This window comes from Equus caballus, chromosome 16 (assembly GCF_041296265.1).
Source record: "Equus caballus isolate H_3958 breed thoroughbred chromosome 16, TB-T2T, whole genome shotgun sequence".
Taxonomy (NCBI): domain Eukaryota; kingdom Metazoa; phylum Chordata; class Mammalia; order Perissodactyla; family Equidae; genus Equus; species Equus caballus.
The window spans coordinates 98,003,437-98,028,477 of record NC_091699.1 but is presented as its reverse complement, the minus strand read 5'-3'; the positions used below and the strand labels follow the sequence as shown (position 1 = coordinate 98,028,477).

The window sequence follows — 25,041 nt, the reverse complement described above, 5'->3', positions numbered from 1 at the left end:
CTGGTGATTAACTTCTGTCCTTCCCGGTAGAGGTGGAGGACAGGCATCTGCAAATTTATGTCCTGCTTTCAGGCAAATGGGGGAGGGCAGAGGGCCTTTCTTGTACCTGCTTCTTTTCAATGGCTTTTAGCCCAAAGTAATCTTTATGCTAAAGTGGCATATTTTGGGATGGCCCATTCTGCTGCCCTTCAATAAGGGTTGAGCAAGAAACTCAAGTTCCTGCGTTGTCGAGTTCAAGGAAAACACACTCTGCCTGCTTTCCTGCTCTAGGGGTCAGTTCATTTACTCATTCGCGCAGGAAATATTGGGGGAATACCTACTGTGAGCAGCATTTTTCTAAAAGCTGGGTTCACAGCTCTGAGGCAACCTCCTCGTGGATGGATTAGAGGAGGATTAATCTGCTAAGATAGAAACAGTCTTCTTCACATGTTGATTATTTATTTATTTATTTTTTTAAGGAAGTTTAACCCTGAGCTAACATCTGTTGCCAATCCTCTTTTTGCTGAGGAAGACTGGCCCTGAGCTCACATCCATGCCCATCTTCCTCTACTTTATATGTGGACGCCTACCACAGCACGGTTTGCCAAGCAGTGCCCTGTCCACACCCGGATCCGAAACAGCAAACCCCAGGCCGCCGAAAGGGAACATGCAAACTTAACCACTACGCATAGGCTCTTAAATATATTAGATCAGCAATGATATAGTATAATATTCTTATATTTATTCACTGTATCCTCAAGCCCAGTGCTGTCAGTTTCAGCTGCAGGGCGCGTCATAATAACCTGTTTATACCCATATTACATGAGGGATCCCACTAGGCCTTGCCTTGTCTGACTGTTGAATGAATGTGTTTTTAAAAATCAACATGTGGGGCTGGCCCGTTGGCTCAGTGGTTAACTGCGAACGTTCCGCTTTGGTGGCCCGGGGTTCGCGGGTTCGGGTCCTGGGTGTGGACACGGCATTGCTTGGCAAAAAGCCATGCTGTGTAGGCATCCCACATATAAAGTAAAAGAAGATGGGCGTGGATGTTAGCTCAGGGCCAGTCTTCCTCAGCAAAAAGAGGATTGGCAGCAGATGTTGGCTCAGGGCTAATCTTCCTCAAAAAAACCCCAAAGTATTGTATGTGTTAGAAAATGATGTCTTTGCTAGGACAGACGTATCTGCGGTGACTGAATGATACGGCGTCTGTGTTCTGCAGGCCTAAGTCGGATATCTGAGACTGATCTTTCAACAAGCCACGTCAGCTGGCGCCTTCAGTAAATTTATTTTTTTCTTGCATCATGAGGACCCTGACTTCTAAGACCTTCACCAGAAAGCTAAAGCCAGTTGTTTTCCTCCATTGATGTTTTTCCCATAAGAATTACACTTTAATATTTTGCTGATTATTATTTCTGGCTCTGTTTAAATGTTTAGTTGTTAATGATAATTTGAAAGTTGTTTTTTATTTTGATCAGCTCTTCTGGTTGCTGGCTGTGTTTTGAGCTCTCCTAGCCCAGTGCTGCTTATCGGCTCTACTTGTTCTCACTTATCGATCTGGTGAGTCAACGTTAACTGAAGAAACGTCTTGTTCTAGTTCCACTCGGAGATATCAGACCTGAACTTTGTGCTCCTGGACACAGAGGAGCACGAGGGAAGCACGGAGAGACAGCGTGGCCCGCTCTGGAGCCGGACTCCTGGGTGAAGTCTCTCTCTCTGTGACTGGAAGCTGGTTTCTGGACTTTGGTTCCACATCTGAAAAATGGAATTAACAGTAAAACTCAACTCATGGACTTCTTGGGCAGATTAAATGTGTTAAAATACACACAGTGTTGGGAAGATTGGCGACCATAGTAAATGCTATGTGAGTGTTTATTATTACATAGCTTTAAATTCAGTTTTATCTTCTTCCTTAATGTACTTTGAATTCTTTCCCTGTATCTTGACTTGTATCTGCATAGTCATTCTGGGTCCCAAGACAGTTAAAAACAATTGCGGTTTTGTTAAGAAAGATCAGCTTCTATTGAACTAATAGAATATATTTTAGAACCCTGCAATGTTGGGAATTACTAGAGAGACTCTGTTTAAATACCTCCAACATTTTCTTTCTCGTACAAGTTCAGGAATGAAGGCTCCACTTACCAACAAGGTATGTTTTTCCTGAAGCTGTTCCTTGTGAGTGACTGTTACGGGGTCTGCCTTTTCTCAGCGAGGAAGCAGGTCACACCTAGTTCATGGCTGGATGCCCATTACAACCTGTAGATAGACTGGCTGTAAATTTCTCCAACACTCAGTGTTCTGGTGACTTCTACAGGGTCATCCGACCACAGCACATTAGCTAATTGGGGTCGTTCTGTGAGACCTTAAAATATTTGTGACACACCAATGAAATACATTTTCACTATGAAAAACATTTTCTGTGCATCCGTGGTAGAAGATAGGCAAGAACAGGCTTTTGAACTGAAGACAAAATCTAAGGGAGAAAGTTTTCAGAACAAAAACAGGTTCTTAAGGAATTCTTGGGGAGAGTTCAATTCCATTACTTAATTATGATTTTTGAAGGGCATACCACTGCCAAGATATGAAACAACCAGGAGGAATATTCCCGAGGTGATGACAGACTGTTCCAGTAATAGCTGCAAATGATATCATTTTCTTCCAAACCAAACTTCGCAATATTTTTAAAGGGAGGCCTGGTAACACTTCAATATCTAGAAGAAAATAAACAGGTAGGGCGGCCTCCTGCCTGGTGACGGATTACAGCCCAGGGGCTGCAGGAGACTGCGAGCTGTCTAGATAGGTCATTCGAGGTGCGATGTTTCAGATGTGGAAGGAGCGTCAGGGTGTCTGATAAACAAAACGCGTTGGAATTGTGGTAGGTAATTAGAGCTTTAAAAATTAATGTATCTCCTTATGTTCATTTAGCTAAAAATACGAAACGTTTAAAATTATAAGACATTAAACAAAACCATAATCTGGGATTAAAGTGATAATGAGACATGTTCAAGGTGAAGAATGTGAGAATGTAGTTGATTTTACAACGAAACTAAAGATTCTCGCAATACGAGACTGTGTGTTAGAAGTTTCTAGTCAATGACAGCGTTTATATTCTTATATTAACTAACATTTTTGAGCTATTCGATGCTGATTCCGTCTTCCAAAGTGCAGTTAAAAGAACCGTGTCTAACTCAGCTTTGAACATCGGAAGTCTTATCATCAATGAATGATAGTAAACATTTCCCGAAGGCTTTGCATCCACGTTATTTGGGAAAAAAAATACAGATTTGACTTGATTAGGCAGAAAAAATTGTTTATCCAAATCAGGTGAAATAGAATCTGAGTCATGAGTTTCTTTATCAGTGTAATGGCTGGTTCTGCTGCCAGCATGACGTAAAGTCGGTCACGTGCTTGTCCCTGCCGGCGGGGGCTGGAAATCTTGGCTCCAGGTCACTGAGGAGGGTGCTGTCCCCTCACACAGGTGTCTCTCATGGTCAGGACAATGGCGACAGCAGCCAGTTACGGGGGCACAGAGGAGCAGCCTGGGTTTCCTCTGTCAGCTCCCAGCTCTAGTCCGCAGACCCAAGAAGCAACCCATGCACAGAAGGCAAAGAAGGGGCAGAAGGCTGAGCCTTGTGGCTTTTCATTTTGAGAACTATAATTGGCTTCATTTGACTGTGATGAGCTTTGAATTTGCATCATCATTTTAATGTAGCAAACACAAGACACACACACATGCACACATGTGCCCCTATTTGGTTTATGTTCTCCTATTACCTACTCTATTAAATTACAGGTTATATCGTAACAATATTATTAATTTACTTAAATCTGTTGGCTTCCCGTTTAATGATGCAAAATCTGTTTTGTCTTTTCTTACTAATTTGTCCAACCTTTTTTTTTTTTTTGAGGAAGATTAGCCCTGAGTGAACATCTGCCACCAATCCTCCTCTTTTTGCTGAGGAAGACTGGCTCTGAGCTAACATCTGTGCCCATCTTCCTCTACTTTGTATGTGGGATGCCTGCCACAGCATGGCGTGATGATCGGTGTGTAGGTCCACACCTGGGATGCGAACCAGTGAACCCCGGGCTGCCGAAGCAGAAAGTGTGAGCTTAACTGCTGCGCCACCGGGCCAGCCCCTATACAATCATTTTAATCTATTTTTTTCTTAACCTATATTTGTGCATTTCATTTAGTTTTCTTTCATACTGTTTGTTTTCTCTCTGTCTTGTCTATTTTTATTGTGGTTTCTTGTTTGCCTTTTTATCTGGTAGTATCTTCTTTCAGCTTATTTCATTTCAAAAATTACCAGCTAATGTATCATATCCCCTCCCTTAGACAATTTTTTTATTACCCTCTTAGTTTAATAACTATCTTCAGGAGACATGGCCCTTGCTGTGAAGTGGGGGCTAGAAAGTTAGTTTGTGCCCTAAGCAGGGAGGCTGATGACTTTGCCTGTGTCTTCCTGACCCTTTAACACAGCCAACCTCCTGCCTGGTTTCAACTGACAAAATATTTTTTGGGGACGTGAATTCAATAGGGAAACTGTGACTTTCACTTATAAGAAGTATTTAATTCAACCTTAGGCTTCAAATCATCACGTGTGCAAATTCAGACCTTGCTTTTTATATTGCTAGTAGTGAAATTTCTCTGTGAATTCTGCCCGGGGCCTCCATGTGCTTGTCCTATCCCTTACAGAGGGCTTGTTGGAACATGTTTTATATATCTGAATTATGCTTTCATGTGTTTCTTTTATTTATTTTTAATTATCTACTTTTTCTTGAGGTAGAATTGACATATAACATTATATTAGTTTCAGGCATACAGCATAATGACTCGATATTTGTATGTATTGCAAAATGACCACCACGATGAGTCTAGTTAACATCCGTCACCACACACAGTTACAAAATGTTTTCCTTGGGATGAGAATCATGTATCTATTTTAGAACTGAAGGAACAATGCACAGGATCAAGAGGAAAATGGAGAGGGCGTCCTCTGCAGCTTTCAATAAACCAAATAGCCAGCAAACAAACAAACAGGAAAAAGAAGAACTGACGACTGAGTCCCACACTTCCTTCCAACTGTGAAGTCAAATGACAGTTTCTTCTAATTGAGGTTGTCTTTGTCTCAGCATAACCAACCTTCGACCTCTGTGCACAGCACAGGAGGACAAGCTGTTCATGGGGCCACAGGGGAGTCGCCAGTGCTAAGAGAAGATGGTCTGAAGGAGCCCAAAGCAAAAGCACAAACGTGTAGAAGCTGCACACCGAGAAGGAGAATACGGTTGGGATCGACGAGAACTGACCCTGGATTTTCTCCCGTTCATATATAATGGTTTTTGCAGATGTTAGTTAATGGTTTTCACTTCTGCATTTGTTGCGATCCCTGGAATTCTTCAGCTCTGGAAGCAAATGTTGCAACAGTTCCCAGAGAATTTCTGGCCTACCCACATCCAGGAAGTGAGGAGTCTCCTGAGGAATCCTGTTCTTGTAATAGCTTCGGTCCATTGTGCAAATTTCCGAGAGTTGAACTAGGGTCAGCAGCAGCTACTGTCTATCTGTTGCCCACTAGGTACCAGACGCTGTGCTAAGCACGCTATATATACCATGCCATCTACGTCCTCCAGCAACCTGTTTAATGGATGCTATTTACCCATTTTCTGATGAGAGCTCTGATGCTCAGTTAATGTACTTCAGGGTCACACAGCCTGTAAGTGACAGAGCTGGCAGTGGAATCCAGGTCTTAAGGACCATATTCGTAACTATCAGTCAACACTGCCCCCAGCAAATGCAGCAAGATTCTGAATACTTATTTAAACTCTGAGAAGAGCAGGCATATAAAGTTGACAAATGTTTTCAAGTTCACCTTGAACCGATTGGGAGATAAGCCAATGCATTTGGAAGAAGTTCTTCATTATCGGAACTGTGATCTTAGCATCACTTACAACTGAGTGACACATGGGACCTTTTTAAGATCTACAGGTATGAATAGCACAGAAGTCATAGCTGCCAACTGAAAAGGATGCAAGATATCAAGTGATAAAGCCAAAATGTTGATCTATGAGAATTGCACCCTATGTGAAGTATGAAAGTTGCACAAACACAGGGGTTAAATGTCCACACACACGAGTGCTCCTTCAGATTCCAGGCCTGCCCTGGTGTAAGCATCCTGGGGACCTCGCTCCTTTTCTTTGGCATTTTCCTTACTCTCTTGCTGGCAGTCCCTTCCCTTCTATTTTAATGACAATTTGCTCAAGAAATATTTCTTAAGTAGGAATTTAAAATGTTAGTATAGCTCTGATTAAAATATCTGAATTCATAAACAGAATGAAAACATTTCTGTGTAAAAATCTTGGATTCAAGGGCAGGGTAGAAGATTCTGTTAGCCTCCGGTTTTCAAGTAGTAATTTACCAAATTCCAGCACCTTTTTTCTTTCATCTCTGAAACAGGAAATTATCTCTTTTATTTAGGCCCTTGTTTCTTCCAATCTGTGCGCGGCTTCAACTGTCACTCACCCTTCCTGCATGTCCAATATCCTTCAACAAACCATTCCTTCAGCCTCACGCTGCTCACGTCTCAGTGGGATGGAGGGCTGAGCTCCGCGGCTCTCTGGCAGGTGGCACCGCTCATGTCGCCCAGCAGCCATTTACTGAAGGCTTCTGTGTGCCCGCAGCGTGTTAAGCACTGGGGTATAATTGCAGGAAAGACACGTGTCCTTTCCTAGGGCACTTACAGGTCAGTGGGTGAGCTTTTCCTGCTTGGCTAACTCTTACTTCCTGGTTCCCACACTCCATCCAAACCAAATTTTCCTCTGTTGGCCTTTATGTTCGGTTACCCCTGGTTAAACCTGGAGAAGTCAGTGGAGAGCAGTGTGGAGTACTCTTAACGGACTTCCCTCCACCACGCCCTCTGGGGTTTTCCTCTGAAACTTCCTTCTAATGAGCATCCGCCCCTTCGGCAGCATCCTAACCAGCCTGCCTGGCCAGCGTGCTGTGTAATTGCTCTAATTTTACCATGCTGGCATCTGAGGGAGATTATCCTCTTGTATGGAAGGCAGCAGATAATAAATAGTGAATTCATATCTGCATAGGGACGGTTTGCTACTTTTCTTTTCTGCTTTGAGAGCTGAACAATTTCTCTCTTATTGGTGGGAGGTGGTGGTGAAGCAGGGAGGTCCTGGGGTCAGGTTGCAGGGGTCCTGACTCTGACCCTCCCTAGCTGTAACCTTGGGCCAGTTATTGCCACTCTCTGGGCCTCACTGTCCTCTTCTGTTAAGTTGGGTTAGCAAAAGTGCTTACCTGTCAGGGTTGTGGGGAGGGTTAAGTGGGATCCAGCATGTACTGGATCTAGGAAAACACAGGTAAGATGCTAAATAATGCTAACTATTATTAAAAATAATTCCTAGGGGGCTTGCCCAATGGCTCAGTGGTTAAGTTCTCACGTTCCACTCCGGTGGCCTGGGGTTCACTGGTTTGGATCCCGGGTGCGGACATGGCACCGCTTGGCAAGCCATGCTGTGGGAGGCGTCCCACATATAAAGTAGAGGAAGATGGGCACAGATGTTAGCTCAGGGCCTATCTTCCTCAGCAAAAAGAGGAGGATTGGCAGCAGATGTTAGCTCAGGGCTAATCTTCCTCAAAATAATAATATAATAATAATTCCTATTCCTTCATGGCTGTTGAGGATTTTTAGGCTGCTTAATTTTAAAATGGTTTATGATGAGGATTTTTAGGCTGGTTACTTTTAAAACTGCAGGTGAGAAGCAGGCTCCGAGGACTGGAATTTTGCTTGCCCTTTTGAGACATTTGCGTTTGTGAAGGAAGGGGGGATGACCTTGTAGGGACCTGAAATTGGCCACCCCAGGATGTGTCTCTTTGGCATCGGGATTGTTTGGGGCTGATTGCTTTTGATAACAGGGACAGGGAAGGAGGCTCTGAGGAATGGAACTTGCCCTTGTTGGGACACATTTATATTTGTAAGGTAAATCTCTATCTGTAAAGGTGCCTCCCTCTCTGTACCAGGAAGAAGAAGAGAGATGACCTTATCCCTAGAAACTCTTAATGGGGAAGGCAAGAACTTAAGTTGGCTGCTGTCTGGCAATCTCATGTAACTGATTTAGGGTGGTGGCTTCCGACCTTTACTTAATCCGATTTCATTCTTGTCTAAAAGTCATGGGATCACCCAACGACCAGACCCCACCTGCACTCATACCATTTTAACTTTTTTTCATGTTCTTTCCTTTGTCTTGTAAAGAAATGACTCACATATCCATGCCTTATAAAATTGGCCCTGGCCCTCAACTCGAGGCAGCAGCAGGAGCTCTGACTGCCCGTGGGCCCTGTCCCCACGCACCAGCTCTGCCTGCCCAGGAGTCCTGTCCCCATGCCAGCGGGGGCAGCAGCAGGAGCTCTGACTGCCCATGGATCCTGTCCCCATGCTATTCCATACTATTCTCTAAATAAAAGAGCACTACTGCCAGATCTTGAGAGTCCAAGAAATCTTTCTTTCGACTCCTCAGCTCACCGACCCCGCATCAATGGCCTCAGTGAATCTTGATGTGAAAATAGCCTAGGATTTAAAATTTTCTCTGGTTCCATGTATCAAGATCCCCAAGTAATTATAACAGAAAAAATAAATTCTAATGATTTGATCTAGTATTTCCATTTGGGAAACAATCCTGAGGAAATAGTCCAAGCTGCAGGCAAACTCAGGCACAGAAGTATTCATATCAATGATTTGAAAGCATATAAAGCCACTCCCAGGTGGACCTTTCACTGAGACATAAATATATATTAATGTACTAGCAAATATTAAAATAAAAAATCATATATAAAATATAAATAAATATATATAAATAAAATCATATATATTAATTATATATGATTAATTAGAAAATTTTACATGAAGAATTATAATGAATGTCTATTGTTTCATTTACCAATATGCCATCATTTACTATTTATTTAATAGACATTCATTAAAACTCTATACACAAATGGATGGATCTATACATAAATTCTCTAATGGATGAGAAATGCTCATAACATAATAAGTGAAAAAAGAGATTAGAAAGTTGTATATGTAATACAGGCACAACCCTGAAAGATAGTATGCATAGAAAGAGAAATATCAAATTTATTTGAAGAGTTAACTCTCGGTGGTAAGAGTACGAGTGGTCTCTATATTTACCTATATTAAAACCAATTTTTTTTCCTCCACTGAGCTTATCAATTTACAATCTGAATCAAAAATATTTTAAAAAATTGACATGGATAACCCTGTAGTTTTGTAAAATGCCGTTTGAAAATCGAAATCCAGTGGGAATTTTAATGGTTGTAAGTCCTGTGGGAGATTCTAAAACGTTTGAGTGAGGGGACGGCCTGTTTTTAATAATCTTCTTATGCACTTTGTACTCTGTGAACATTTGTTTTGTGATTGTTGACATGCCAACAGACTGGTTGAGAAAATATTCAGACTTTTAAATTTTAGCAAGCAGGGCAAATGGAAAATTTAGAAGATAGCAATCTTTTTCTGATTCTTTCTTTCTCTCTCTTTTTTTCTGAGGCTGTTGGGCCTGATATCAATCAGCACACTACATGCTGTGTATTTTTACAGACCTAGCAGCAGATTTAAAGGAAACAGGAGAGAAACCTTGAAGGACTGTGGGAGGAAATGTGCAGAAGAGGCCATCGGAAGCCATGGTGGAGCCCTGAGCGTGACCGCAGACAGTGTCTGGGACAGCCGGGAGCTGGGGCGCCTCCGAGGCCACAGAGAGCTTCCTTGGAGAGTGCTGTTGGGCCTAAAAGGAGAGGTGAAGGTTGCTTGGCCCCTCCCCGCATCACCTTCTCAGTCTTAAGCTCACCAGCCTTGTCCTCACCAGCTGAGAGGAGGCTCCAAGATGGCGCCTGGAGTTCTGGAACAACCAAAATGGGTAGAGTCGGAAGATAGTGAAGAAGCTGAAGAACCATTGCTGGCTGTAATTTCTCCAGGGGCCCAGAGCCCTCCTTCTGTTTCTCCTCTTCCTTCCAGGAGCAGGGACCGTCACGTTCAGAGGGCAGTTTTCCTGACCTGGGACCAGGGCACTCTCTCTCAGTTCTTCCATTCTCACTTCCTGTGCAGGAGCTTCCAGCCCCGACCCAGAAGGTGTGAGAAGACAAACAAAGAAAGGAGAATAATAGAGGAAAACTCCAATGTGGCAGGAAAAGTCACAACAAAGATTCTCAGCGAAGATGGCAGAGTTCTCTAGAAACTTCCGTGGTGTGAGTCCTTTGCCTGATTTGTGAAGATGTCCCTGCTTCTAAAGTGATTTTCTGCTCCTTTTTGCTTATCATCATCATCATCTGCTATACAGTATCTTACAGTGGGCAAAATACTCCATTTAATCCTCATAAGAATCCTGTAAAAATTACTATTATCTTTGGGATGAAGAACCCAAAACTCAAAGGTTAAATGATTTTAACTGGTAACCAAAAAGCAACTGAAGCTTGCGTCTTTTGACTGTTGTTCATCCATTTGGTCCTAGAATTGATACACACAATGACATCATTTGTCCCAAATGACAAAACCTTGGTACTGACTTTATTCACAATAAAGTATGTCCCAAATTATCTACAATGTCCTTTGGGCAGCGTGGAACTCTAATTGTCAATCTTAAAACACCCAGAATTCTAAGCAGAGTAGGACGGATTCTGACAGACAGCTTTACTTGGGTTCAGGGTACCATTTTAGTCTATTTGCACTAACGTAGCAGACTGTTGGCTATATTCTACCCCGAAGTCTCCTTGATATATTTTCCATAAATACACTGTTTTCCTAATGCTTCACCTTTGGTAGGAAAAGAAGTAAAAATGTTATTTTAGGCCCAGAAGCGAAAACTAAGAAGGTTATGGGCAAAAAATACATTGTCACAGTTCTCCAAACCTTACACGGGCCCAGTAAACATTTCCAGTTCCCAGAGCTCCCTCTGGCTCTCTTCAAAGGACTTCAAGCCCTGTGTGTCACTCAAAAAGACCTCCTTTCCCTGATAAGACCTGGGTGTCAGACTCTGCAAACAGAGAGCTGTTAAGTGTCAGCATTTTGTGGAAGGGGTCACGTTAGCATTTCCTCCTGAGAGTTTTCGCCAGCTTTTCCTGTTACAGCTCCGGCACTGGCACTCGGAGAAAGGCAGGGCTGTTTGTTATTCCTCAGACCTGGATGAGAAGGAACCCAGCTCAGTTGTTCTCAGTGGACAGTAATGCTGCTCGTAGCAACAGTGCAAGGAGGTGAAGATCCCCAGCTTTGGTAGGATTTCCCATTTTCCCATCTATGTTGGGTTACCCAGTACAACGAATCTTAGAAGGTTGTAAGATTGTATCACTTTTAGTTTCTACTGGAACACATTTTTATAGGATTTCATGTTTTTGACCCAAACATCTATTGAACACCTTCTGTGCACAAGACACCGTGGGAGCATTTACCTTGATCACGCAGTCGTTCAACAAATACTTATCGAAGGCCACTAAGTGATAGGCAGCGTGCTAGGTCTTAAAATACAGCATCTCCCTATAAGCTGAGGGCAACCTGAGGGCTGAGATGTACCAGAAAACACAGGAATTAAGACGATATTGGCTGGCTCTGCGGAACAAGAGGGGAGGGTGTGGGAACTGGGAGTCCAGGTGGCAGGAAATGTGGGCGGTCTCTTCCATCCTGGGATTAAACACCTCTGCAGGTGCCAGGTCTTTGCATTTTGACTCAGGATTGAAAGTCCTTCAAAGGAGAATCAAATTGGCTTAGCCTGAGCCGTGGGCCTGCCACCGGACCGGAGGCACTGGGACAGACTGTCTCGGCACACGAGTCAATGAGGCAGAAACTCACCCACAGGGTTGAGAATGTGTTCCTGAATCAAGAGGAGCAGATGCAGACAACCAAAACCCAACACATACACATGGTGCAGGGCAACACAACGCAAAAGCTTGCATGTCTAGGTTCTGGAACTTTGAGGGGAAATCTTCACTTTGGATTTTCTCTGGAAGGATTAACCCCCTTCTGCCACCCAGCTCCTCTCATTTGCCCCAGTCTTCATTGAGAAGGAACCTGGAAATAAATGCCCACAAACCCCTTACTGACACACAGCACTAGACAAGGAGGATCAAGAATAGGTATGCCATAGAACTCTCAAACAGCAATGAACACTTTGGCTCCGTGGTCATGTAAATATCATTTGCTTTTCGTCTGTACCTCTGTGCCGAGTTATGCATGTTTTCTAAGTAAGTACTTTTCTTTCTCCATGTAATTCAGAAAAGTGACTTCCCTCACTTGGAGTCCTCATTCTTTTAGGACCTATGAGAGCCACGTTACTTAGTATCCCTCAGCCTCGATTTCCCACTTATTAAATAAGGTCCAGGTGCTCTCTTCTGGTCTAAAAACTTATGATATTCAGACATATAGGTCCTTGCTTCCCATTCAGGAATCTTAACTTTCAGTCAGATCGGCCCAAAGGAGTGAAATTGGAACCAGGTCAAGTTGAACCCGCTTCTCTCTCACGGCTCTGTCTGTCTCTCCTGTTTCTTCACGGCCATTTCCATGTTTCCTGTTCTCCATTACTGAGCTAAAAAAGTGTAAAATGTGAGGGGACACATCTTCCAGGATTGTAAGTCTTGGGGACACAGACATTACCTCCTGAGCCCACTTTTATGAAAGTTGCTCGAATTTCCCTGTAAATGGAGCCACATTTTTCCAGGGCCCGTAATGGTCTGGCCTTCCACCACGAGAAAACGGCCTCTTGCACGTGGGATCTGATGACCTCAGGAGTGTATACTGCCCCTTCTCAGTTCCTAGGATCCAGTCGTTCATTCCTCAGCAAGAGGGGGATTCCGGAGCTGTTCACACCACATGGTATAAACCACGTCTGGTTATGGGTACATCCTGAATTCTTCTGACCACGGGGCAAATCAGGATTCCAGGCTATTGCATTCATTTTTTTATGACTCATAGAAATTTTTCTTCTTGTAAATTCAAATATAAGTGATTTAGAAATTTTCCTAAATGGATGCTGGCTGCTCCTAGACATCTTCTGTGCCTTGTCTTTCTGTCTTGAAAAACAACGGCAACGGCCTCCTCCTTCCTTAGCATGTCCTTCAGGTCTGCATTTCTCCTTCACTCTCTTATCACTTGAGTAGCTTAGCTTTCTCCACTCAATACCCAAATCCTCACGTCTGAGTAAAATAATTTTCAGAGGAGCTGTGGGAATCCTTGGTGATCAATAAGACTTTTTCAGATTGGCATTTCATAATATTTATGGTGCTTGATAACAAATTATGAATGTGACTATCTCTAGCTTCACCTGGCTTCAGTGAATTATGAAAAGATTGCTTGCGTAAATACTCTGGCACCCAACGTCGGTATTAAACTGCCTTTGTTAATAGTGTAAGACTCTAACAGACTTCGGAGGACAAAAACACAGCTATCTCATAAAGATTTCATAACCATGAATATTGTTGAGCCAGGCTTAGGAAAAATGTTAATAACAGTTGCTGAGAATCTAGTCTTTTTTAAAAAAACTTTTTATATAGAAATTATTTCAAACTTAAAAAAGTAAAACAAAATAATAAAACTAGTAAAAGGAACACTAGCGTATCCTTTGACCCAGCCTCACCTGTTGTCACGTTTACCCCTTCGCTGTGTCATTTGTCACTCACTCTCTTACTGAGTACCCCCTCTCTACCTGCTTGCCATTTCTGACCCCCACCCTAACCTTATGCACACCATCCGCATGTCAGGCATAAGGGAACTAAGCTTTAAGAGACGACGTGGACACCTGTTATCTTCTGCCTCCTCTCCTCCTAAGTACAGCCTAGTTTTCTTTGGAGAACTCTTACTGTCCATCCCTATGGCTCGGATGGTTGGATCCTCCTCTGGCTTCGGGTGGGTTCCTGACCCAGGCTTAGCAAATGGCCGTGTGTGTTCTTTGCTACACCGACTGCTTCAGAGACGGACATATGACCTGACTCAGGCAGTTAGAACCAATCAGCTTTGCCTCAGGATATTTCTCTGGAGCAACTGGCAAAACAATTCTCTTCCCCTGGGAGTTGTTAAGCCGTAGAATGTAAGTTTGGAGCTGTTCAACAGAGAGAGCCGTAGAGTCCTGGAATCTGTGTTTACAGATAGTGACTCGCTCATGTGAGCCTGCAATTTTCCTTTTTGCTCAAACTGGGTTGATTTGGGATTCTGTCACTTTCCACTAAAAACGTTCTGACTAGTCAGAAGCTATGCCCTTCTCCAAGGTTACAAGACTAGTAATAGTCAGGTGTGGGATTTGAACTCAGTTCTGTCTCAGGTCAAAGCCCTCCCTCTTTCAAGCAGAGAATGTGCCTTTCTGTCGTCACTGAGAGCTGGAGAATAAGGGGAGAGAATCGCACACGTGTGACTTTTTAAGATGCATGTTTTAGTAAACCAGTTCCTTTTTTGACACGTCTGGCACATGTGTCCTTGCAGAATACTAACACTGGGGACTGTGGCAAATGAAGGAGGAAATAGAAATCAAAATAACTCCTGTGTAGTGGTTATAAATTAACAGAGGAAAAAAGACGTAAAAGTCATAAAAAGTAAAACAGGAAAAAAGACAAATTGAGAAGTTTTGCAATAGATGAAAAATTGATGAAAAATTTCAGTGTGAAGAGTAAAAGGCCAGGTCATAGACTCAAATCATTACCCATTTCTGGTGTTTCCAACACTGTCCACAGAGTGAGTGGCCTCAGATCCGTTAGGTACAAAACACTTGAGTCATCTTCCGTTCTCTTTCTTGCCTCCATCAAGGAGTCTCTGCGTAACTCCTGAAAATTCTGTTTCTAGAACATTATTTTGCCTTTTTTATTTGCCATGGGCCTGGGCATTTGTCCGTGAGGCCAGGACTGCTTCAATAATATATTTGCTGTACTGCTGCTTTTAGACTAAGAATGTACCAAACTAGTGATTTTTAAACTATGACCCACTACCTGTGAGTGCGTCATAGAGCTGATTTACCAGGTCGTGGCCAGGAATTCTTTTTATATGGAATAGAATAGAATAGGACAGGAATGTAGCAAGGCCAGGCATGGCAGCACAACAATTTACTTTCATATGGATATGGCTATAGATAGAGATATGGATATAGACAGAAATATGGATATGGATGTAGGCAGAGATTTGGGTGTTGATATAGATAGAGATATGAATCTGGATATAGATAGAGATATGGGTATAGACAGAAATACGGATATGGATATAGGTAGAGATAAGGATCTGGATATAGATAGAGATATAAATATCGAGACAGAGATACAGATATGGATATAGATATGGATATTAATATAGACAGAAATATGGATATTGACATAGATTGAGATAGAGACATGTGTATTGATAGAGATACAGATATTGACATAGATAGAGAAGTGGCTCTGGATATAGATAGAGATATTTATATGGATATAGACATAGGCATTAATGTAGATCTAGGTATATGGTGTGAATGTGTGTGTGTGTGTACTGAGTTGCCATATAAAATATATTTCTTACAGTGGGTTATGAACAAAAAAAGTTCAAAACCTAATGAACTGGGCAGAGCAGTAATCAGCAATCAATCAAAGAGAATATATTAGCAAAGTGCTTAGCTCCTGCAGCCTTTACTGTAGGAACCATCACTATAAAATACAAATGTCTCTTGCACCGTCCTTGCTGGAAAATTACAGTGAATACGAATTTCCCTAAGTTCTAAGCACTTTCAAATGTGCTTCAAGGTTGGTCACCAGATGATGCTTCCTGTGAAACATCCTTTATCTGTCATCGCCCTCTGAGCATTTCTCCTCTCTTCTCCTCTCTGCCAAGTGACAACACCATCCCCATCCAGAATCTTGTTCAGAACACACCTCCCCCACAACACTGTGACGAGCTTTGTCCTTGAGGAAAGCTGGCTTATACTTTGTTTGATCAAAATATTTTAACCTGTTACTAAAACAGTACATGCTTGCTGTAAAAAATTTAGAAAATACAGGGGAAAAAAGAGCTATGCAGAAAGAAAGAAATAACAAGTCACCTATACAAATCTGGAAGTGTCACTATTAACATTCCAGGTAGCTAGAAATCACCTCTAGATGACCACAGAAAAGTTTTCATTTTGTGATGTTGAAGGAGAATCATAATAATTCCCCCAATTTTTCCCAGTTATGAATTAAAGAAACTATAACCAATGTGGACACACATCTTTGATAATTAAGCAACTAGCAATTATCGCTCCTGAGTTTTAAGTACAAGAAGAATAGGGATTTAATCAAGATTGCCTATGATTAAGGACATTTCTAAGAACTGACATAACTTACTAGTTTCATTAATAGTCTGTGCCAATTTTGCTTTGATTCAGAAAAGCCAATTCTCAGAGAGCCATAATAATGTTTTGGGTTGGCAAAAATATGACACACACAGTGGTTACACCTGATGAGGAAGCATTGAAAAATCTGAGAAAACAAAACATGGGAAACGTTAGACTAAGTAAGCCCTTTGGAGAAAAACAGGATGGATCTGTAACTCTAGTTTAAATTTCAGTCTCTCCCCCATCTCTGCCAAACACTGTTGTAAATAAATTAATGATGAAGCTGGCAAGAATAGTAAGAGTTTTGCTGAAATGCTGCTTTATTTTTATTCCTCTACTTGAGCATCACGGGAAGTAAACCTGGGGTGATGAATGTTAACCTCTACGGCCGGGTTTACAGTCCCATCCCTCCGTCTTGTCTCCATCCTTCTGGGCCAGATTTGGAGCTCCGGTTCGTGTCAAATGGCACTTCGCCCTGAGGCAGGGACCTGACGGGTTGTAGGAACAGAATGAGGATTTACCCCACTGGGAACAAGTAAACCAAAAGAAAATTAGCTTTTGTTAAAGAAAGCAAAAAAGTCTGTCTAGAAGTTGGACAAAAATAAAACTTTTTCGGATACCTTTGTTGTTTGATGTAGAAACCGAGGCAATATTTGAAGTTGGCGATTCAGCAGTTCTTAGTCACTTGCTTTTCAGAAACAGTAGTGTCTGTAACAGTCATGTCTTGTGGTCTCTGTGGTCTTTTCTGAAAGTCTTTCTTATCATGGGTCATGAAAACTTGTGACAGGAATTTAACAAAACATTTAGTGTTTAAGAAATAAGATTCCATCTTGGGGCTTTCTTATGGGGAAAAAGAGAAAAAAAGTTACTGTATACAGCAAATATGACCCTTGGGGAATTGGAAAATGACCAAAGAAACGGACAGAAAATCATTTTATATCTCTCTAAGAAAGTTCTGTAAAAGATAAGACGGAGCCAGCTTTTGGTTGAATTTCTACCAAAACTAACAAGCCAAAAGGTCAAAGAATCCACCGTCTCAGGCAGCCATAAAGGTTGGTACCTATGCCCGTTGCTCCTCGTGTTTTCTAAGGACTTTGCAGGAGATACATTGCATTGCGCGTTGGGCAAGTCGATTATACGGGAAGTCCCTGCTCAGCCAGCCTCGGCCCAGGGGAAGGATGGACGCTGGCATATGTGGACTCTTACTATGCGGCTGAACCGTTTGGAATTGCTGTAATAGGTAGGCACCTTGGGCATGTTGTTGCTTTAACCCCCTGGTTCTGCTTTGAGGCAAGCACTGCTATCCACATGAAGCTGATGAGAAGGTCAGAGGAGATGCGATTGGTCTCCACTAGGGTCACTTGGCTTGGCCGTGTTGGAGCTGGGGTTCAAACAAAGTCTGACTCTGAAGCCAGTGATGAGTTAGTTTATCAGGATAAAAAGTTATTAAGACATTCCTGAAATGTTTTGTTGAAGGCCCCCAATTAAAAATGATTCACTAAGTGTGTTAAGGTGGAAAGGAAAAGGGGGAAAAATGCAGGGACAAGATCAACATTCATTCCTGCAACAAAGACAAAGTCAACTGTGCACAGCAAGCCGTTTGCCAGGACGAAATAAAGCAACGATCTGCCTGTTAACGAAGACAGCAAGACGGCGTGTGTGAATGCGACTGTACTTTGCAATACAAAAGGAAATTCAGAAACCTGGGTGAGCACAGACTGTTGATTTTGAAAACAAATCTTAAGCTCTTTACTGTGAACAGTGTTAGAATCCTCTGACTGTGTCTAACTCGTCAGACCTACATTATGGTTCTAGGACGTGAGTTTTTGTCGGCTGTAAGAGACGAATGCATGGAGTGAGTGTTCTGAGCTTGTTGGTCAAGGGCAGGGGGACCCTGTCCCACTCTTTGCAGCCCCGAATGTGTGCTCTGCTCACTAAAGGACTTGGAAGGACTCATTCAGACAGATGGTTTATTATGGGCAGTTCCTTCCCTCTGAGATTTAGACCAAATGCTTACCTGTGTTTGAGTAAGCCTATTATAGATGTAAATAATCAGCATTCAACTTTTTCTTAAGAAACATTCACTGAAAGGCAAACTTCCACTATATCTCTGCATAATCCATCCAGGCCACATTACTTGAGTAAAATGTGTTCAGTTAGTTACTCAAGAGGCGGTATATTCCACTTGGAACAATCTAGAAGTGAGGTTAACCAGGATTCCTGTATTACTCATGGCTCTAAATTTATAGCGACAAAGATTCCGCAAAATTCTATTCTTTTCTAATTTTTAATGACTCAATATTTTTTCTTTTGAAGATTTTATTTCCCTTAAATCTACACGAGGGATCTAGTATACATAGTTGGGCTATAAACAAAACAATAGCGACAAAAGTATCTCTGAATATTTGAAAGAGTTGTAATACCACTAAACAGCAAACTCTTAAATATCCATCAAAATAAGATTAAACCATTTCTAACGCCACAAGTGAAAAGCTGTTAGGGACATACAGTTAACTCTTAAATATTAACACATTGCTTTTTTGTTATTTTGTTTCACATTATCTACGTTCATATTTTAAACTCATTTTTCATCCATTGCCTGACTTTTTAATCACCTGGCAGTTCCCCGAGAAAGGTACCAGAGGCTCCGTTTAACGGACAGGCTGGATGGGAAAGAAACTGAAACTGTAGTCAACCTTAGACCAACTACGACAAAACCTTAGACCAACTACGACAAAGGACAGGGAAGGGCTGGGATTACTGTCACTTGCCTAGGAGCAAAATTTAAGGGGCACCAAAAACCTCAGTAATTAAAATAATATTTTAATGAAATATTTTTAAAATAAGTAAAAATTAATTCAAAAAAATCCTTAATGAGCAAATGAAATTTTAAGTGAAGACAGGTTGTTGCTCGTTTGCTTAATTGCCCTGCATTATTGCACAACTGGAGCAGTTGTTTGCCATCAGCCCGTGTTCCCAGCCAGTGTGTCCCTCAGCCTCTGCCAGGCGGCCTGTGAGGGCTGACAGTGGAGTGTGAACAGTGCTTTGACTGTAGAACTTTTACGAACTTTTTCCACTTGGTTCAAAATATGGGAGGATATTTTGCACACAGATGCATGCATATTTTTTCTTTTACCTCACCTCCAACGTGGCTCTGCCCAGCACTGATAATGGCGTGAGCCCCAAGCAGCCGATAATTCAGAATTCATCAGCATTTACCTTTGAGTTTCAAGACAAGTGTGTTTAACGTTCTGGGGAATTTGTTTCAGATAAAGCTAGACGTTATTTCCTGGGGATCTCAGGGAATTAAAACAAGTTCTAGCTTTCTGATCGACATTTTGGAATGCTAAGGTTACTCTTAGCTCTACTTTAAGCAAAAGATGTCTGTCTAATCCCTTGGATAGCCTGAGGTGGATTAGTTGCCCAATACATGTTAGTTCTCTGATTTCTCAAATTCTAACCTGGGAAAGAACACTGTGGTTTTAGTTATTAAGTGGAAAGTGATAGTGATAATAAATAGTAATCATTGAGATTTATTAAGAGCACTTGAAGGTTTTGAATTATTGTACTTGGTAACATCAAAAGTTATTTCTTTTTTGCTGGGTCTTTTTTTTTTTGCTGAGGAAGATTCTCCCTGAGCTAACATCTGTGCAAATCTTCCTCTATTTTTTAGTATGTGGACCGCCAGCACAGCATGGCCACTAACAAAGCAGTGTAGGTCCACGGCCGGGAACTGAACCCACGCCACTGAAGCAGAGTGTGCTGAACTTAACCACTAGGCCACTGGGGCTGACCCATGATGGGTCTTTTATATGTCCTTTAAAGGCTGTGTTGACCCAGCTCCCATTCCTAAACTCAAAATTAAGTGCAACCAAGAATCAACTTCCAGCTTCTTTCCCCTACAGGCAAAAACTAAAAGATATGGCATCCAGATTTCTATGGGATTCTTATCTCAATGTGTGAAACTCCTTGAGTTTGTATTCTGTGTCTTGAACATCATAATTTTTTTGATAAACGCATATTGAATTAAATGCTATGAATCTGAATTGCAGCAACAGCCTGACCACCAATTTTCGCCTTATTGTTTTCCAGGTTTCAAGGGGACAGAGGCTTTCACGTGCCCAGCCCACTCCAGCCCGGAGCAGGGCAATATTTCATGTGGGGACCACCAAACACACCTGGTCAGAGCCCAGCGCCCAGGAAACTCTACCTGCCCTGGTGGTGTGGGATCCAGGGAGAGTCCAAACGTCTCTAGACAAAGTCACCTTGTTGTCTGCTTACAAAGGTTCAGAGGAGCCTGGATTCCATTCTGACACCTTGTGAAGATCTTTTTCCTGCAAACAATACCAAAATCCTCAGAAAACCCCTTCAGAAACAGCAGGTAACAGAAGTGGTAATTCAATTTCACTGAGTGGAAGGTTAGAGAGAATTTGCTGTTAGGATAATTTGAAGATCTCCTACAAATGAATTCTAAGTTTCTAGTATTTCTCCTTTTTCCTTCAGTTTGTCAAATTTATCTCTGCTGTGAAAAAACAATCACATAACCTAAAAGGATAATAATAATGGCAGGAATTTTAGATCTCGCTGTCAGGCTGGTAGATCAGAGACGAGGGGGCGGGAGACTTCCAGGCACACCCCATGACCAGCAACCTCAAGTGTGTGCAGCCTTAGAAACAAGTCAAGGAGTTGATCAAGTAATGCAGAATGCTCTCATATGGCGCATTCACTTTTGTTGTAAAGGCAGCCCAAGGAAACAGATCTAGAGGGACTTGTTGAGGGTATACAGCTATGGTCATTTTCACACAATCTCCAAAATATGTGGCTAGGCTCCGGGAAAACAAAAGTCAACCATACGATGCTGCTTAAAACTTAGTGGGATGATGTGCCCACAGCAGGAATCTGATCCTTTGACGTTAGATTTTGATGTTGGTTATGCTTATATGCAAACTTCTTAAATCGATATGCTATTTGGTGTTGAGTTTTGCTCAGTAGAGAAATGTATTTTTTTTCAGATCAAAATTTCTTTTCTTTTTACTACATGGTCATTAGTAATCCCATTACATTTAAAACATATTCATTGATTTACTAGTTACAATATAAATAATGAATTTTCTACTGTTGTTTGGTTATGGGATGCAAAATTTGAAATGTCTGCTGGCCAAAACAATAACTACAAACCTTATAAAATAGTGTTAATTATACAGGATGAAAACTTGGTCATGTACTATTGATTTTACAGAGGTAATCTTGAAGAGTATAAAACTATCTTAGAATGTCCTAACACATAAAATTATTGGAGGAAGTATTTTTGATGCCTTGAGCACAGAACAATTTGACCTGGATTTTGAAAGCCGTGGAGCCTGGTTTAAAAGTGATAGGTGGTGGCATAGCCGGTATTACTGCTGCTCTAAACGGAAGAAGAATGTCAGTAGCCTTTTTCACCTGAAATCCACTGACTGAAATGGAAGGAGGGTCTGTGAGGAAGACGGTAATAGCTAAGGCTCAGTTGCATTTTCTTTCAGTCTTGCCGTCTGGCACCATAATAGTTCAAAAACCTCAACGTACAGCATTTGAAAATAGAAACTTGCCCGACTTTCGGATTCTTTCAGTGTATTCACAAAAGAGATGTCCGTGTTGTCGATCCAGTGGGAGAGATGTGGTCACACTCACTCAGGCCAGCACATTGCTCAACGAGAGGAGCGAGAGCAGAGCCTTTCCCATGTTATGGAAGGAGTCTCTGTGAAAATACTGACATTTAGCTTGGAATTCAGCTGGATGTTGAGAAGTTGTCAACTCCCCAGATCAATCTGAGTCATGTTAAAAATACTTTGGAATGCGTGGTCGGTTAACTGCAGGTGTTTGGCTGTGAAAGCTGAGGAAGCACAAACATGCAGATCGAACATTGTGGTGACATGACGGGTTCACAACGGTTTGAATGGAAGCTGAGAGAAAACATCGCTTCTTACCAATAAATTTATTTCCTTTTCAGAAGTGTCTCCGTGATGCCAAACATCTGGGTGAAAAACACAAAGCTTTAGTGAATTCTTTGTGAAGACTTTTCTTCGTCCATCCCGTCATTCATTTATTCAACAAATGTTTATTGGGTGTTTATTGTAGACATGATCTTACTGCCAAAGAACTTAGAAGGAGAGAAAGTTATGCACACATGTTAATATTATTACAGAAGAAAGAAACTGGAGAGTGCCACAAGAGAGATGTAAAGAGACTATCACACCTGAGCAGCTTACTCGTGCATAGCTGGGAGATTGGGGTTGCCTTCTGGACCAGATGGCGTTTGGCTGAGCTTTAAACTGAGCGTTTTCATTCTACCTTGAGTTTGAGGTTATGGAACAGAGACACTTTGGGTTGCTCTCTAAGACTGGGAAGAGGAGCGGTGAGCTCACTCCAGAGTGAGAAGAGATCGCCTTATTAAACAATAGCCTAAGATGTGAGGCTGTAAAGGTAGATGCAGATGTAAATGTCAGAATAAAGACTTAACAGTACACAGAAGAAAGAGAAGTAGCGCGTAGAACGCTATGGCAGCAGGAAAGGTGGGGAAGCAAGAAGAGGCTTGGATTATGACCGTGAGGGTGAAGGTCAGGGGTGGGTGTGCATTTCAGATCTGCCGGCTGTAGAACCAATACCACTTCTGTGCTATTTGAATGTGAATATTGATGCTTTTCCTGGTGCCATAAACCAAATTAGCGTGTACATGAGAAGGAGTGTGTGTGTGAGGGATAAGAATATATTCAATTTGGTGCACACTGAGCTTGAAGTGTAGACAGGATATCCAAGTAGGAATGTGGATGTCAGTGCTGGAGAGATGTCAGGGTGGGGCCGTGGATCTGGGAGTTCTGAAGAGGAGATAACAGAAGCCCAGTGATTGTCAGGCGAGTGTGTGTTGAGAGAGAAGAGAGAAGATGGTCAAAATGTTTGATGACTTAAACACCAGGACACTTGGAAAAGTATGGATGTTCTATGCGTCTAAACCATCTGAATATCTACTTGAATTTTCACTTTTCATCTACATGGTTCAATAGATGGGAATATTTATATTTAAACTTTTTGGTTATTTTAAAATTTATTATTATATGTGGGAAGCTGTGGCGATTTCTAAAGTATGAGTTTGGTGCCAGGGTCTATATGTAATAATCATATCCTTACTCAATCTTTATTCTTTTAGTTTGAAAAGTCCAAACAAAGGGGATTTCTTTAACTGGTCTCTTCAGTTATGGACATAATTCATTCAGTCCCCTGTGCCTTGGTTATATCTGAGCATATTTTGATGTCTTGTGTCTTGGTCTTCAAGTATGCTCATTAAAACTCTACCTGACTTCTTTATTGGAGGTTTTTGCAAGCAGCTCTGAAAATTCTTTTTTGGTGAACATTAGTTAATATTGATCACAGGAAACATTTTAGAACAGATTTTTATATCATTTGTGTTGGTTAGCTCTTGGACTACAGGACGTTTCAAAATCCAAAGTCAGAAAAGAATTTGGACTTCTTGTGCAACTCTTCACATAAGCCCACACTTCCTTTGTTGTGCATTGATGTCCTCCATAAAGATGTAGTAAATAGTCTTATTATGTAAAGCTATCTCATTCAAGAGAGTTTATATGATTTTGTGTGTGTGTGAAAGCAGAAAGCAGAGTGCTTCATATATAGTTGGCATTTAGTAAGTGCTAGTTCAAGTTAAATTTAAAGTGAGCTTAAAAGGAGGTTGGCACCATCAATACTTAGAAATCTAAGTCCTGTCCATCTTGGTAAACAGAGCAGCAGATCGCTGCTGAGGAATGGACCAGTGGGATGAATAATTTCCCTGGTTAGAAAACCATTTTCATAATGATAGGTCATCTCTGCAAGGAAATGTGCCTGTGTAAACAAGATAATTCCAGTCAAAACGATAAGTAATATATTTGTGTTTGAAGCCCTGGAAATAATACTAAAGAGATTCACTTACAGGTTTTCAACACGTTTCATAGATGGCAAGATAAAAGGGAATACTACATATGTGAGTACACTTTATCTCCTAGGATGTGTTAATGAACAAGGCTCTACAAATTATACTTTTGGGAGAATACCTGTAATTTTGAGAGGCTAAGAAAGTCATTCAGCCTAGGAACTGGGAGATAGGCTAAAGGAGTATTTGCAGTGAACCCCTCTAGCCTTGCGCATCTACAAAGCATATCTGGGGCAATTTAGAACCTTTCCTGCCAGAAATGATAAAAAATTAAAGCAATTTTATTTATGCAGAATTGAGATAAAATTGGCTTTTTTGAGAACTTATTGCCCTCTCAGTTTACTATGTTGCTTTAATAAGACAAGTATAATTTCGAACTTTTTGTCAGTAGCTTTAAAAAAGAAAAGAATCCTTCAATGATACAATGATAGTGTTTTCCCACCTACATGTCCTCAGCTCAACTTACAGATCTGAGGGTGTTTATACAAAACACAAAAGAACGTAAACATTTGAGAGGCCTTGTTAATGACGGTATAGAAACAAGTAAGTTTCACCCAAAATTGCACAGTATATATATTTTTATGACTCCAGTCTCTCTGCCTCCATCTTCACAGAGTCGTCTTTTCTGTGTCTCTGCGGACAATAATTTTAAACCACTTGTCTGCTCTCAAGGAATGAATGAACCCTTTATAGGACTAAACTCTCTTCCCTTTCTCTGTACGTAAATCCTTAAGACAAACCATAATTCATTTTCAGAAAGAACCAATTTGGGGTAAAGG

The 25,041-nt window shown here is 41.5% G+C and overlaps 2 long non-coding RNA genes across 3 annotated transcripts; both read left to right on the top strand.

Moving 5' to 3' along the window:
- The first annotated feature begins 1,270 nt into the window (after positions 1-1,270).
- On the top strand, positions 1,271-10,585 carry LOC138918298 (uncharacterized). The gene is made up of 2 exons (XR_011427452.1): positions 1,271-1,840; positions 9,594-10,585. It is a non-coding gene; the product is annotated as an uncharacterized lncRNA (long non-coding RNA).
- A 6,738-nt stretch (positions 10,586-17,323) lies between these two features.
- LOC111768461 (uncharacterized) lies at positions 17,324-23,643 on the top strand. Of its 2 annotated transcripts, none has more exons than XR_002800864.2 (3): positions 17,324-17,542; positions 20,395-20,683; positions 22,292-23,643. It is a non-coding gene; the product is annotated as an uncharacterized lncRNA (long non-coding RNA). The 2 variants fall into 2 exon arrangements; XR_011427450.1 differs by having other exon boundaries at positions 17,341-18,009.
- The last annotated feature ends 1,398 nt before the right edge of the window (positions 23,644-25,041 follow it).